The sequence below is a fragment of the Apodemus sylvaticus genome, chromosome 14 (genome assembly GCF_947179515.1).
Source record: "Apodemus sylvaticus chromosome 14, mApoSyl1.1, whole genome shotgun sequence".
NCBI lineage: Eukaryota > Metazoa > Chordata > Mammalia > Rodentia > Muridae > Apodemus > Apodemus sylvaticus.
In genome coordinates, this window is record NC_067485.1 from 88,745,803 (window position 1) to 88,758,703 (window position 12,901).

At 39.9% G+C, this 12,901-nt stretch overlaps 1 pseudogene; it reads left to right on the top strand.

Moving 5' to 3' along the window:
- Positions 1–5,204: 5,204 nt before the first annotated feature.
- Positions 5,205–6,668, top strand: LOC127664617 (preferentially expressed antigen in melanoma-like protein 7; annotated as a pseudogene).
- The last annotated feature ends 6,233 nt before the right edge of the window (positions 6,669–12,901 follow it).

Here is a 12,901-nt window from a genome sequence, read left to right on the forward strand (position 1 = left end):
CAATTCCTTCATTGGGTTTCCCTTTGCCTGCTGGCTGTTTTGTGTCGAGTTGACAAAAACTAACAAGGAGTGGATCCTTATTTTCCTATACAATCATCCTAACTTGATAAAAGTTCATACATTGTAATGATTTAAATGAGAACGTGTTCTATAAACTCGGATATTTGAATATGTGTTCCAGAGCTGGTTGCGCTATTTGGATAGGTATGGGTGGTGATTTTCCAGCTGATGTGTCACTATGATGGTGTGAGGATTCAAAAGCTCCACCCATTCTCAGTACTTTTTTTTTTCATTCTTTTACAGTTCTTTTGGTTTAAGATATGTTCTCTCTACTGCTCTATTGCTTGGGGGCCAGGATGGAAGGGTCAGGGACTGAGGTGGGACAGAGAGTCAGATAAAGACCTAAGGCTGATAATCTCTGCCCTTAAATCTCTCTTACTGTTTTGGGGGCCAGAAGCTGATAGCCTCTGATAATTAAACTCTCTCTCTCTCTCTTGCTATTCTGCGGCTAAAGGCTGCTGTTTCTTTTGTTTGTTTGTTTATTCAGTTGGTTGGTTGGATTTTTTAAGCAATTAACTCCTGCTGGTAGCAGCAGGGGATTAGGAAAATAAGTTAGTTGCTTGGGTTGTTTTTTCTTTGACTCTTGGTCCCCTTACTGATCAGGCTAGAAGCTTTGAATTTGATAACTCTTTGTGAGCAGAAAGATAAAGGCAAATGAAGAGGCACACAGGAAAAAGCCACTCATTCTTATGAATAAAGCAGAGAAAAGTAATTCCAACAAACCTTTATTTTGTTCTCATTATTTACTTTTTTATATTAGATATATTCCTTATTTATATTTCATATGTTGTCTCCTTTCCTAGTCCCTCCCTCCCCAGAAAAATCCCATAAAACACCTCCCCTCCCCCTGTTCCCCAATCAACCCCCTCCCACTTCCCTGCCCTGGTATTCTCCTATATTGCAACATTGAGCCTTCCCAGGGCCAAGAGCTTCTCCTCCCTTTGATGTCCAACAAGGCCGTCCTCTGCTGCATATGTGTCTGGAGCCATGGGTAATTACATGTGTACTCTGGTTGATGATTTTGTCCCTGGGAGCTTTGGGAGCACTGGGTGGCTCATATTATTGTTCCTCCTATGGCACTGCAAACCCCTTCAGTTCCTTGGGTCCTTTCTCTAGCTCCTCCATTGGGGACCCTGTGTTCAGTTCAATGGCTGGCTTAGAGTGTACCTCTCTGTCTTTGTCATGCACTAGCAGAGACTCCCAGGTGACAGCTCTTTCTTTTTATTGTTATCTTCTTAGTTAAAGGTGAAATTCTGGTTGTGTAGCTATCTTCTATTGGGTTTGTTGAAAGACTACCTTATTGATTTTTCTGCAGTGTGGTTTCCTGCCTTGTGTTGGTATTTTCCACCCATTATCCTTTGGAGAGCTGGATTTGTGGAAAAATAGTGTGTAAATTTGCTTCTGTCATGGAATGTCTTGTTTTCTCCGTCTATATTAATTGAAAGTTTTGCTGGGTATAGTAGTCTGGACTAACATTTATGCTCTCTTAGGGTCTGTATGACATCTTCTCAGGATCTTCTGGCTTTCATAGACTATGGTGAGAAGTCTGGTGTAATTCTGATAGGTCTGCATTTATAAGTTACTTGACCTTTTTCTCTTACTGCTTTTAATATTCTTTCTTTGTTTAGTGCATTTGGTGTTTTGATTATTATGTGACACGAGGAATTTCTGCTCTGGTCCAGTCTGTTTGGAGTTCTGTAGGCTTCTTGTATTTTCATGGGCATCTCTTTCTTTAGGTTAGGGAAGTTTTCTTTTATGATTTTGTTGAAGATATTTACTGGCCCCTTAAGATGCTCACTTTCTTCTATACCTGTAATCGTTAGGTTTTGTCTTCTCATTGTGTCCTGGATTTCTTGAATGGTTTGGGTTACACACTTTTTGCACTTTGCATGTTGTTTGACTATTGAGTCAATGTTTTCTATAGAATCTTCAGCATCTGAGATTCGTTCTTCTATCTCTTGTATTCTGTGGTTGATGCTTCCATCTATGACTCCTGAATTCTTTCCAAGGTTTTCTATCTTCAGAGATGTCTCACTTTGCAATTTCTTTACTGATTCTATTTCCAGTTTTAGATCCTGGATAGTCTTGTTCAGTTCCTTCACTTGTTTGTTTGTTTTTTCCTAAAATCCTTTAAGGATTTTTTGTGTTTCCTCTTTAAGGGCTTCTACCTGTTGACTCATGTTCTCCTGTGTTTCTTTTAGGTATTTTTCTGATTCTTCTTTAAGGGCTTCTGCATCTTGACCCATGTTCTGCCATAATTCCCTATGGGGTTTCTGTATTACCTCTTTAAGGACTTCTAACTGTTAAGCCATGCTCTCCCATATTTCTTTGAGGGAATTTTGTCTTTCCTCTTTAAGGGCTTCTTCCTTTGGATCCATATTCTCTTGTATTTCTTTAAGGGATTTTTGGGTTTCCTCTTTAACAGCTACTACCTGTTGACCCATGTTCTCCGGTATTTCTTTAAGGGAGTTATTTATGTCCTTCTTGAAGTACTCGATCAGCAATATGAAATGCACTTTTTTTTTATTTTTATTTAATTATTTATTTTTACTTAAAATAATCTGAAATATATTGACTATTTTAATATTGAAGCTTACACCAGAAACTTCATTACTTTGGAGTAGAGAAAATTTCATAGAGGACATGGAAACAGCCATAACAAATTTAGTAAAATAGAATATAGCCAATTTAAAACATTTGTTTATCCTTTTCAACAAATGTTGCTGGTTCAACTGGAGGTAAACATGCAGAAGAATGCGAATTGATCCATCCTTGTCTCCTTGTACTAAGCTCAACTCCAAATGGATCAAGGACCTCCACATAAAGCCAGATACTCTGAAGCTAATAGAAAAGAAACTGGGGAAGACCCTTGAGGACATGGGTACAGGGGGAAAGTTCCTGAATAGAACACCAATAGCATATGCTCTAAGATCAAGAATTGACAAATTGGACCTCATAAAATTACAAAGTTTCTGTAAAGCAAAGGACACCATTAAAAGGACAAATTGGCAACTAACAAATTGGGAACAGATCTTCACCAACCCTACATCAGATAGAGGGCTAATATCCAATATATGCAAAGAACTCAAGAAGGTAGACCCCAGGGAACCAAATAACCCTATTAAAAATGGGGTACAGAGTTAAACAAAGAGTTCTCATCTAAAGAACTTCGTATGGTGGAGAAACACCTTAAAAAATGCTCAACTTCATTAGTTGTCAGGGAAATGCAAATCAAAACAACCCTGAGAATTCACCTTACACCAGTCAGAATGGCTAAGATTAAAACTCAGGAGACAGCAGGTGTTGGCGAGGATGTGGAGAAAGAGGAACACTCCTCCACTGCTGGTGGGGTTGCAAATTGGAACAACCACTCTGGAAATCAGTCTGGTGGGTCCTCAGAAAACTGGGCATGTCACTTCTGAAAGATCCTGCTATACCACTCCTGGGCATATACCCAGAGGATTCCCCAGCATGTCATAAGGATATATGCTCCACTATGTTCATAGCAGCCCTATTTATAATAGCCAGGCTTTTACTTTTGAGCACAGAAGTTGTGATCTCTACCTTCTCTCTGGAGGGGACCCAGCTAGGGGTACACAGGGGCTAAGATCAGTAGAGCAGCTGGGACAGAAGTCTTGCTGACCACTGCCATTTGCATCGGGGAAACTGGAAGCTCCTCAGTCTTTTATGTATAGCCCACTAGAAGAGATAGAGAGAGAGAGATCTCCCCACAGTGCTTTCACTTTTGAGCTCAGAGGAATAAGGACACGGGCTTACAGGCCCACAGGAGGAACAAACTCCAGTCAGAGACAATACCAACTAGCACCAGATGGCAAAAGGCAAGCACAAGAACCCTACCAACAGAAACCAAGGCTCCATGGCAACATCAGAAATCAGTTTTCCCACCACAGCAAGTCCCAGATACCTGAACATACCAGAAAAGCAAGAGTTGGGTTTAAAAATCGTATCTCATAATGCTGATAGAGGACTTCAAGAAAGACTTAAATAACCCCCTTAAAGAAATACAGGAGATCATGGGACAACAGGCAGAAGCCCTTAAAGAAGAAACACAAAAATCCCTTAAAGAATTACAGGAAAACACAATCAAGTGAAGGAACTGAACAAAACCACCCAGTATCTAAAAGTGGAAGTAGAAAAAATAAAGAAATCACAAAGTGAGACATCTCTGGAGATAGAAAACCTTGGAAAGAATTCAGGAGTCATAGATGCAAGCATCAACAACAGAATACAAGAGATAGAAGAAAGAACTCCAGATGCTGAAACAAAATCCAAACTGCATAAAGCTGTTAACTCAAAACATCCAGGAACTCCAAAACACAATGAGAAGATCAAACCTAAGGATTATAGGTATAAACGAGAGTGAGGATTTACATCTTAAAGGCCCAGTAAATATCTTCAACAAAATTGAGAAAACTTCCCTAACATAGAGAAAGAGATGCCCATGAACATACAAGAAGCCTTCAGAACTCCAAACAGACTGAACCAGAACAGAAAGTCCTCCTGGCACATAATAATCAAAACACCAAAATCACTAAACAAAATCACACAAATAGCACTCTATGCAATGCTCACTGCTCCAACAGAGCAAAAGTAAGAGCAGTTCCATGTGTCATGTGTAGATTGTGAGGTGTGGGGTGTGGGATGTTAAGTCACAGGTGGTGAGTATAGGCAGAGACCAGAAGGAGTCAATGTTTTACCAAATCTCTGCCTTATTCTTTTGAGACAAGGTCTCTAGTACTACTGGAAGCTCAGTTTGGGTAAACTGACAGCCAGTGAGTTCTTGGAAACTGCCTATTTCTGCTCCCTAAATGTTGGGGTGATAGATTCATGCAGCCATGCTTGGCTTTTTGTGTATGGTCTGAGCTCAGGTTCTTGTCCTTACAGATAGATACAAATAGCATCAAACCATCTCCCTGTTCCCCAGAGTAATTCCTACATTCTTCTAAAAATAGCATCAAACCATCTCCCTGTTCCCCAGAGTAATTCCTACATTCTTCCTACATTCCTACATTCTTCTATTAAATATCAAAGTAGGATATCTTCGGAACCAGAGAAGACACTCAGATCCCAGGACTCCATCACCTGTGTCCTAATTAGGATCATCTTCCTAAAGATCCATCAGAATGGTCCTCGAAGCCCCACCCGAGCTCCTGAAGCTGGCTTCACAGAGCTTGGTGAGGAATGAAGTATTGACCATCTCTGCCCTGGAGTACCTACCAAGGTAATTCTTCCTACCTCTGTTCAAGGAGGCCAACACTCAAAAAAAAAAAAAAAAAAAAAAAAAAAAAAAAAAAGCAAAATGCTTAAGATCCTGATGGGATACTGGAACTACTCTTTCCTTCATGTCACATGTCAGGTTGCTGATTAATAAACCCAACTTTCAGACCTTTCAGGCTCTATTGAATGGAATAGACACATGGCTGAAATGGAAGTATCGCCCTAAGATGTGCAGGCTTCAAGTGGTTGATTGACTTGAGTAATGGATGCCATGCTTCCTTGTCTATGCAGGATGGAAGAGAAGGTAGAGACCACTTAGTGGAAACTATGCTTAAGAAGCAAGTAGTGGAGGGCCACTCAAGATACAGAAGGAAGCAGTGTTTAAGAGTGTTCAATGATCTTTCCTTTATGTCTTCTCTGCATGAAGATAAACACCGAACATATTTGTTGTAGTGGGCAAAGGAGAGAAAAGATTTTCTGCATCTGTGCTATGAGAAGTTGGAGATTAGAACAATAGAAGTGTCCAAGGTCAGGGACGTATTGAAATTTTATAGCCAGAGTTCATCAAGCAGTTGGAACTGAATACAGTGGGGAAACTGTCCAAATTGGCAAAATTTTTACCTTGCATTAGCAAGATGAGAAATCTTCAGAAAGTCATGCTAGTACACATCTTTGGAACAAGGACTTACACACAAGAGGAGAAGCAGAATGCTACCAAGATCATTTCTCTGTTTCCCAAACTCAGCTGTCTCTGGCATCTCACTATTGATGATGTCTGTTTTCTCACAGACCACATGAAAGAGTTGTTCAGGTGTCTGGAGGCTCCACTGGTGTCCCTCAAGATCACGCTGTGCCAGCTCTCTTAGTCAGACCTGTAGTCATTTGCCCAGCACTAGAACTACAGTCAGCTTAAACATCTGGGCTTAAGAGGTGACTCTTTAACTTATTTGAATGTCATGCCTCTAAGAGATTTCTTAGAGCATGTTGCAGATAATCTACAGACTCTCGGATTAGAAGACTGTACGATGAAAGACTCTCACCTCAGCATTCTTTTGCCTGCCCTGAACCAGTACTCCCAACTCACTAGCATTAATTTGTATGACAATGACATCTCCATGGATGTCCTGAAGGACTTTATGCTCCACAATACTGCTCTGAGCCAGCTGACCACAGAAATGTACCCTGCTCTAGTAGAGGTCTATAATGAGTTGAATTATGTTGAAACAGAGAAATTTTCTCAGTTTTGTGCTAAACTCATGGCCGTAAGGCAGCCCAAGTCAATCTGCTTTGATTCCAATTTCTGTTCTGACTGTGGTGCACATTATTTCTATGAAGATGAGGAGTTCATATTTTGTTTGTTCCAGGAGTGACAAACAGGAATATTCCTTCTGGGTACTAAGAAATTCCTAGGGACTGATCTCTCATGCAGAGGACCCAAAACACATGGTTCTGGACATTTCTCAATGTGATAAAATAATGGTCCAAACTCCTATCAGGACTGACTCTTCTCTGACTTTCTCCTATCTATGAAATTATGGTCAGATCCTGAAAATCTGGTATTCTCTCTGATGTGCTTCTCAGTAATTAGTTGGTCCTCAAGACCATAGTCATAAAAGTTCTTTGATTGTACACAGTAATGAAGGCATACTGTGTTGTCTAACCTCTTGTTTCACATAACCTCTCAATGTGCAATGAAGCTATTCTTACACATTCCTGCTTCTGCATCTGCCAGGTTGGTAGACCATATATAAAGTTTTCAAAGTAGCAATTTAATGCAAAGCCAGATCTTGAGGAAGGGAGTTTTGGTGAATGAGCCCCAGATTCCAATCCAGGCTAGTAGGACTTTTCTGGGCATCAAAGATAGCTGAAACAGAAGAAAACAATGAAGAACAAAGGAGTGGAGCCTCACCCACCATTTTTTAATCCTTTTTCTTTCTAACAGTGTATTGTAGCTTAGACTGGCCTTGAATTGAACTGGATCCTTTTCCCTCCACTTACAGATTAATGAAGTTGCTGACAGATAACCTCCAAGGCCAGCGTGTAGACCACCTGACTGGGAGGCCCTGTTCTTCAGGGATCCCAACCTGTGATTGGCCTCCTGCACGTTAAGGACTCCAGTAGTCTCTGTTCTCTCTAAAAGGTGTAATGAAAGATACCAGGGGTCAGGAGGCAACACATTCCCAAGTATAAATCACAGCAATGACCAAGACAGGAAGAGGTATCTAAGGGTGCAAAGTGACAGTTATGTTTTGGGGTAACCAATAGCTGGTTAATTGGACATAATGCCCACTCAATGGAAAAATATGCATGTTAGTGAAAACCTAGCCCATAACCCATAGCTGGTGAGGTGATGGACTTTAGAGGAGAACCTGCTACTGCCATTTTCCTAAATGAGCATTATCCCCCAAAGCATTCTAAATGCTTGCCTTTATAGCCACAGATAAGTGTAGCTCTCACCACTCATCAAAGACAGGTTTCTCTTTATAGAAGATGGAGATCATCAGAAAAATAAAAAACTGTTCAAAAGAACAAAAAAAATGACCTTGGGATGCTCATCTCCATTTGAGCTAGAGTACCAGGTAATTGTTTGTTTCAAAATAGAGGTGCTAGGTGCGAACAGAGCCAGGTTACACAGCAAGTGCTCTTAACCACTGAGCTATCTTTCCAGTCTCTTTACCTTACTTTTTCTGGTGTACATCTTATTACGTCTTATTCTTGGATATCCTCTGCATGTTTCTCAGTCTTTGATTCCTTGTATTAACTTGCTGAGTTCCAATGCACATGAGCCCTGCCTCTGTTCCCAGCTTCAATTGTAATCAATATGGTGTTTATTTATTTAAACAAGCTATGCTGGTCTAAGTCTCCAGAGAATTTTTTGAGCAAAGTTTTAAGCATCATTGTTCAAAGACATAGAGATACAGAATCCTTTCCATAAAGAATAATTTGTATATTCCTAATGGAATGAGTTTTAGTTTGTAGTTTTCTATATTACAAAGCATAGTGGATATTTAAGATACTTTTCTTTGTCTTTCCCACCCTACTAACTGATGGACTCACAAAACTATACATCTAAAGTTGGCTGTGAGACTGGAGAGATGGCTCAGTCAGTAAAGTGCCTGCCTTGTAATCATAAAGATCTAGGTTTCATCACTGAGTCTACACAAAACAAAATCAAATTAAAACAAAATAGGTTAACTCTGAGGAAGGCACACCACTGCCTGTAATCTCACCATCAGGGAAGCAGAGACAAAGAGGCCTGGAGCAAGCCAGCTAGCTAACTCTAGTCAGAACTGGTCAATTCCATGACCAGAAAGAATGTCTTCCTCAATAAATAAAGTGGAGAGTGATTAAGAGAGACACATGATGTAATAAGTCCTCCACATCTATGTTCAAATACATAGCTACACAAAAACATGCATGCATAATCCTCACACATGTATACAAAGATGGGCATCGTGGTGTTCACTGAACATCTCGGCATCTCAGAGGCAGTTATAGGTGTATCCCAGAGGGTCACGGTCCTTCCAGCATAGTCTACTTGGTGAGTTGCAGGTCAGTGAGACCCTGTCTCTAAATTTATAGGCAATACCTATGAAATAACACTGAAAGTTATCTAATAGCCTCTACATGGCCATGTCCAGTACATGTATATGCATCTGCACACACACACACACACACACACAAACACAGAGAGAGAGAGAGAGAGAGAGAGAGAGAGAGAGAGAGAGAGACTCCTGCTTCTTGTGCTTCCAAGGGATTATTACCTAGTATTTATTACTGTCTCTGATAGTGTATATGTCTGCATAGCAGAAAACACTCAAGATTCCTGGTAGATCTGTGTTTTATGTAAGTGATTTGCAAGAGTTCTCTGTATATAATCACCATTTGGAAGTTTTGACAGAGATTATATTTGGAAATGAGTCATCTGTAGATATGTCTAGGTTATTGATCCTTTTAGGCCTAGCTATGATTTGCTTATTGCCCTGACTACCATGTGGCTTTCTAGCTTCTTCTATTCTATAGTATCCTAAGCTATATTCTGTTTTCATCTTTCCAACACATTCCATTATATCTGTATTACTTTGCAATAAATCTATTCTTCCCAAATGAGAAACTTCTTTTTAATTCTTTGGTCCTTAGCCTCTCAAGAGTAAAAACATAATAACTAAGTATAATAAAAAACAATTAGACTAGAGCTGTGGGAAGAGCTCCATCTCCAAAGCTCTTGCTGTGCAAGTCATAGAATTCTTGGAATTATATTTCCAGAATTCACCTAGGAAGCTCAGCCTGAAGGCATGCTAATAATCATGTGGTGGTGAGATGGAGGGTGGAGAAAGGTAGACTCCTGGGAGCTCATGATCCAGCTAGCCTTGCAACTTGGCAAAATTCTAGACCATTGAGAAGCACCATCTTAAGCAAAACCTGAGGAATGTCTAAATAATGACAAGGTTTTACTCTGACCTCAAGCATGTGCACACATGTGTATCTTTATGCACATACACCCCATATACACTTACAGAAACTGAATTAAAACCCCCTTTTATGGTAAACCACCAATACCAGCAAAGTAGCCTATCAAACCATGTGCCATGAGTTGAGAATAAATATTTCCATTGCTCTCAGTCATCAAATGTTGGAGTTAGAATTGATCCATATAAATTTTCATAAGAAATTGATAGTCCTTCTGTGAATCACTGCACATGTCAAAAAAGTATGCATTAATTAAAATTAATTTTTAAAATGCTGTTATATAACTTGGATGTGAAAAAAACCCCAAGCACTGATATATAAAGGTCAGTTCTCCAGTGGCTCTTGCAAGAAGTGGCAGAGATGTTAAAACAGCAACAACTACGACAAACATGAAACTTCATGCAAGAATTTTAACATTTATTCATGTGTATGATGTGCTCTCATGACAGAGCACATGTACAGAGGTCAGAGGGCAGAGGGCAGCCTGTGGAGGTTGGTTTTCTCCCTCTCTCTTGAGGGTCTTCCCTTCTGCACTGAGTTCCAGTTCTTGGGCACGGCAGCAAGTCCCTTTCTCACTGAACCTTCTCACCAGCCTAGCACACGAGTCTAAGTTTTAAGGCTGTCCTTGAAGGAGTTCATGGAAACTTTCCCCCTTCCTCTTTTTTCGCCTAACCATGGGATGCTCCATCTTCCTATGTCCAGAGCTCCTGTCATGATGAACTGTGCTCCCACAAACCAAGGCAATGGGGACCACTAGTCAGGAACCATAATTTCCAAAACTATCAGACAAAACACTTTCCTTTTTATATATTGATTATTTTAGATATCTTGTAAAACCAGGGAGACTGATATTCATAAGGTAGGAGAAACTAGAACTAATTTTTTAAATATTTTTATTTTCTATATTCTTTGTTTACATTCCAAATGATTTCCTCTTTCCCGGTTCCCCCATCCCCATATGTCCCATAAACGTTCTTCTCTCCATCCATTCTCCAATAACCTCCCTCCTTTTTCTCTGTCCTTATATTCCCCTCCAATGCTAGATCAATCCTTTCCAGGATCAGGACCCTCTCCATACTTTTTCAAGGGAGTCATTTGTTATGCAATTTGTGCCTTGGGTATTCAGGGCTTCTGGGCTAATTAATATCCACTTATCAGAGATTGCATTCCATGTGTATTCTTTTGTGATTGGGTTACCTCACTTAGGATGATATTTTCCAGATCAAACCATTTGCCTAAAAATTTTGTGAATTCATTATTTCTAATTGCTGAGTAGTATTCCATTGTGTAAATATACCACATTTTCTGTATCCATTCCTCCTTTGAGGGACATCTAGGTTCTTTCCAGCTTCTGGCTATTATAAATAAGGCTGCTATGAACATAATAAAGCATATGTCTTTATTGCATGCCGAGGAATCCTTTGGGTATATGCCCAGGAGAGGTATAGCAGGGTCCTCCAGAAGTGTCATGTCCAGTTTTCTGAGGAACCTCCAGACTGATTTCCAAAATGGTTGTACCATCTTACAGCCCACCAGCAGTGGAGGAGTGTTCCTCTTTCTCCACATCCTTGCCAACACCTGCTGTCTCCTGAGTTTTTGACCTTAGCCATTTTGACTGGTGTAAGGTGAAATCTCAGGGTTGCTTTGATTTGCATTTCCCTAATGACTAATGATGTTAAGCACTTCTTAAGGTACCTCTCAGCCATCTGAATTTCTTCAGGTGAAAATTCTTTGTTTAGAATTGTACCCCAATTTTTAATAAGGTTTTTTTGTTCCCTGGCGTCTAACTTCTTGAGTTCTTTGTTTATATTGGATATTAGCCCTCTATCAGATGTAGGGTTGGTGAATATCCTTTCCCAATTTGATGGTTGCTGTTTTGTCCTTTTAACAGTGTCCTTTGCCTTACAGAAACTTTGTAATTTTATGAGGTCCCATTTGTCAATTCTTGATCTTACAGCATAAGCTATTGGTGATCTGTTCAGGAACTTTTCCCCTGTGCCCATGTCCTCAAGGGTCTTCCCCAGTTTCTTTTCTATTAGTTTCAGTGTTTCTGGTTTTACATGGAGGTCCTTGATCCACTTGGAGTGAAGTTTAGTACATGGAGATAAGAATAGATCAAATTCGCATTCTTCTGCATGCTGACCTCCAATTGAACCAGCACCATTTGTTGAAAAGGCTATCTTTTTTCCACTGGATGTTTGCGGCTCCTTTGTCGACGATCAAGTGACTATAGGTGTCTGGATTCAATTCTGGATCTTCAATTCTATTCCATTGGTCCACTTGTCTGTCACTGTGCCAATACCATGCATTTTTAACACTATTGCTCTGTAGTATTGCTTGAAGTCAGGGATACTGATTCCCCCAGAATTTCTTTTGTTGTTGAGAATAGTTTTAGCTATCCTGAGTTTTTTGTTATTCCAGATGAATTTGAGACTTGCTTTTTCTAACTCTGTGAAGAACTGAGTTGGGATTTTGATGGGGATTGCATTGAATCTGTGTATTGCTTTTGGAAAGATGACCATTTTAACTATATTAATCCTGCCGATCCAGGAGCATGGCAGATTTTTCCATTTTCTGAAGTCTTCTTCGATTTCCTTCTTCAGAGACCTGAAGTTCTTGTCCTATAGATCTTTCACTTGTTTGGTTGCAGTCACACCAAGATACTTTATATTGTTTGTGGCTATTGTGAAGGGTGTCATTTCCCTTACTTCTTTCTTAGCTTGCTAATCCTTTGAGTATAGGAAGGCAACTGATTTGCTTCAGTTGATTTTATAACCAGTCACTTTGCTAAAGTTGTTTATCAGCTGTAGGAGTTCTCTGGTGAAGGTTTTCAGGTCACTTAAGTAGACTATCATGTCATCTGCAAATAGTGATAATTTGACATCTTCCTTTCCAATTTGTATCCCCTTGACCTCTTTATGTTGTCTAATTGCTCTAGCTAGAAGTTCAAGTACTATATTGAAAAGATGTGGAGAGAGAGAACAGCCTTGTCTAGTCCCTGATTTTAGTGGGATTGCTTCAAGTTTCTCTCTGTTTAGTTTGATGTTGGCTACCAGTTTGCTGTATATTGCTTTAACGATGTTTAGGTATGGGCCTTGAATTCCTGTTCTTTCCAAGACTTTTAGCATGAAAG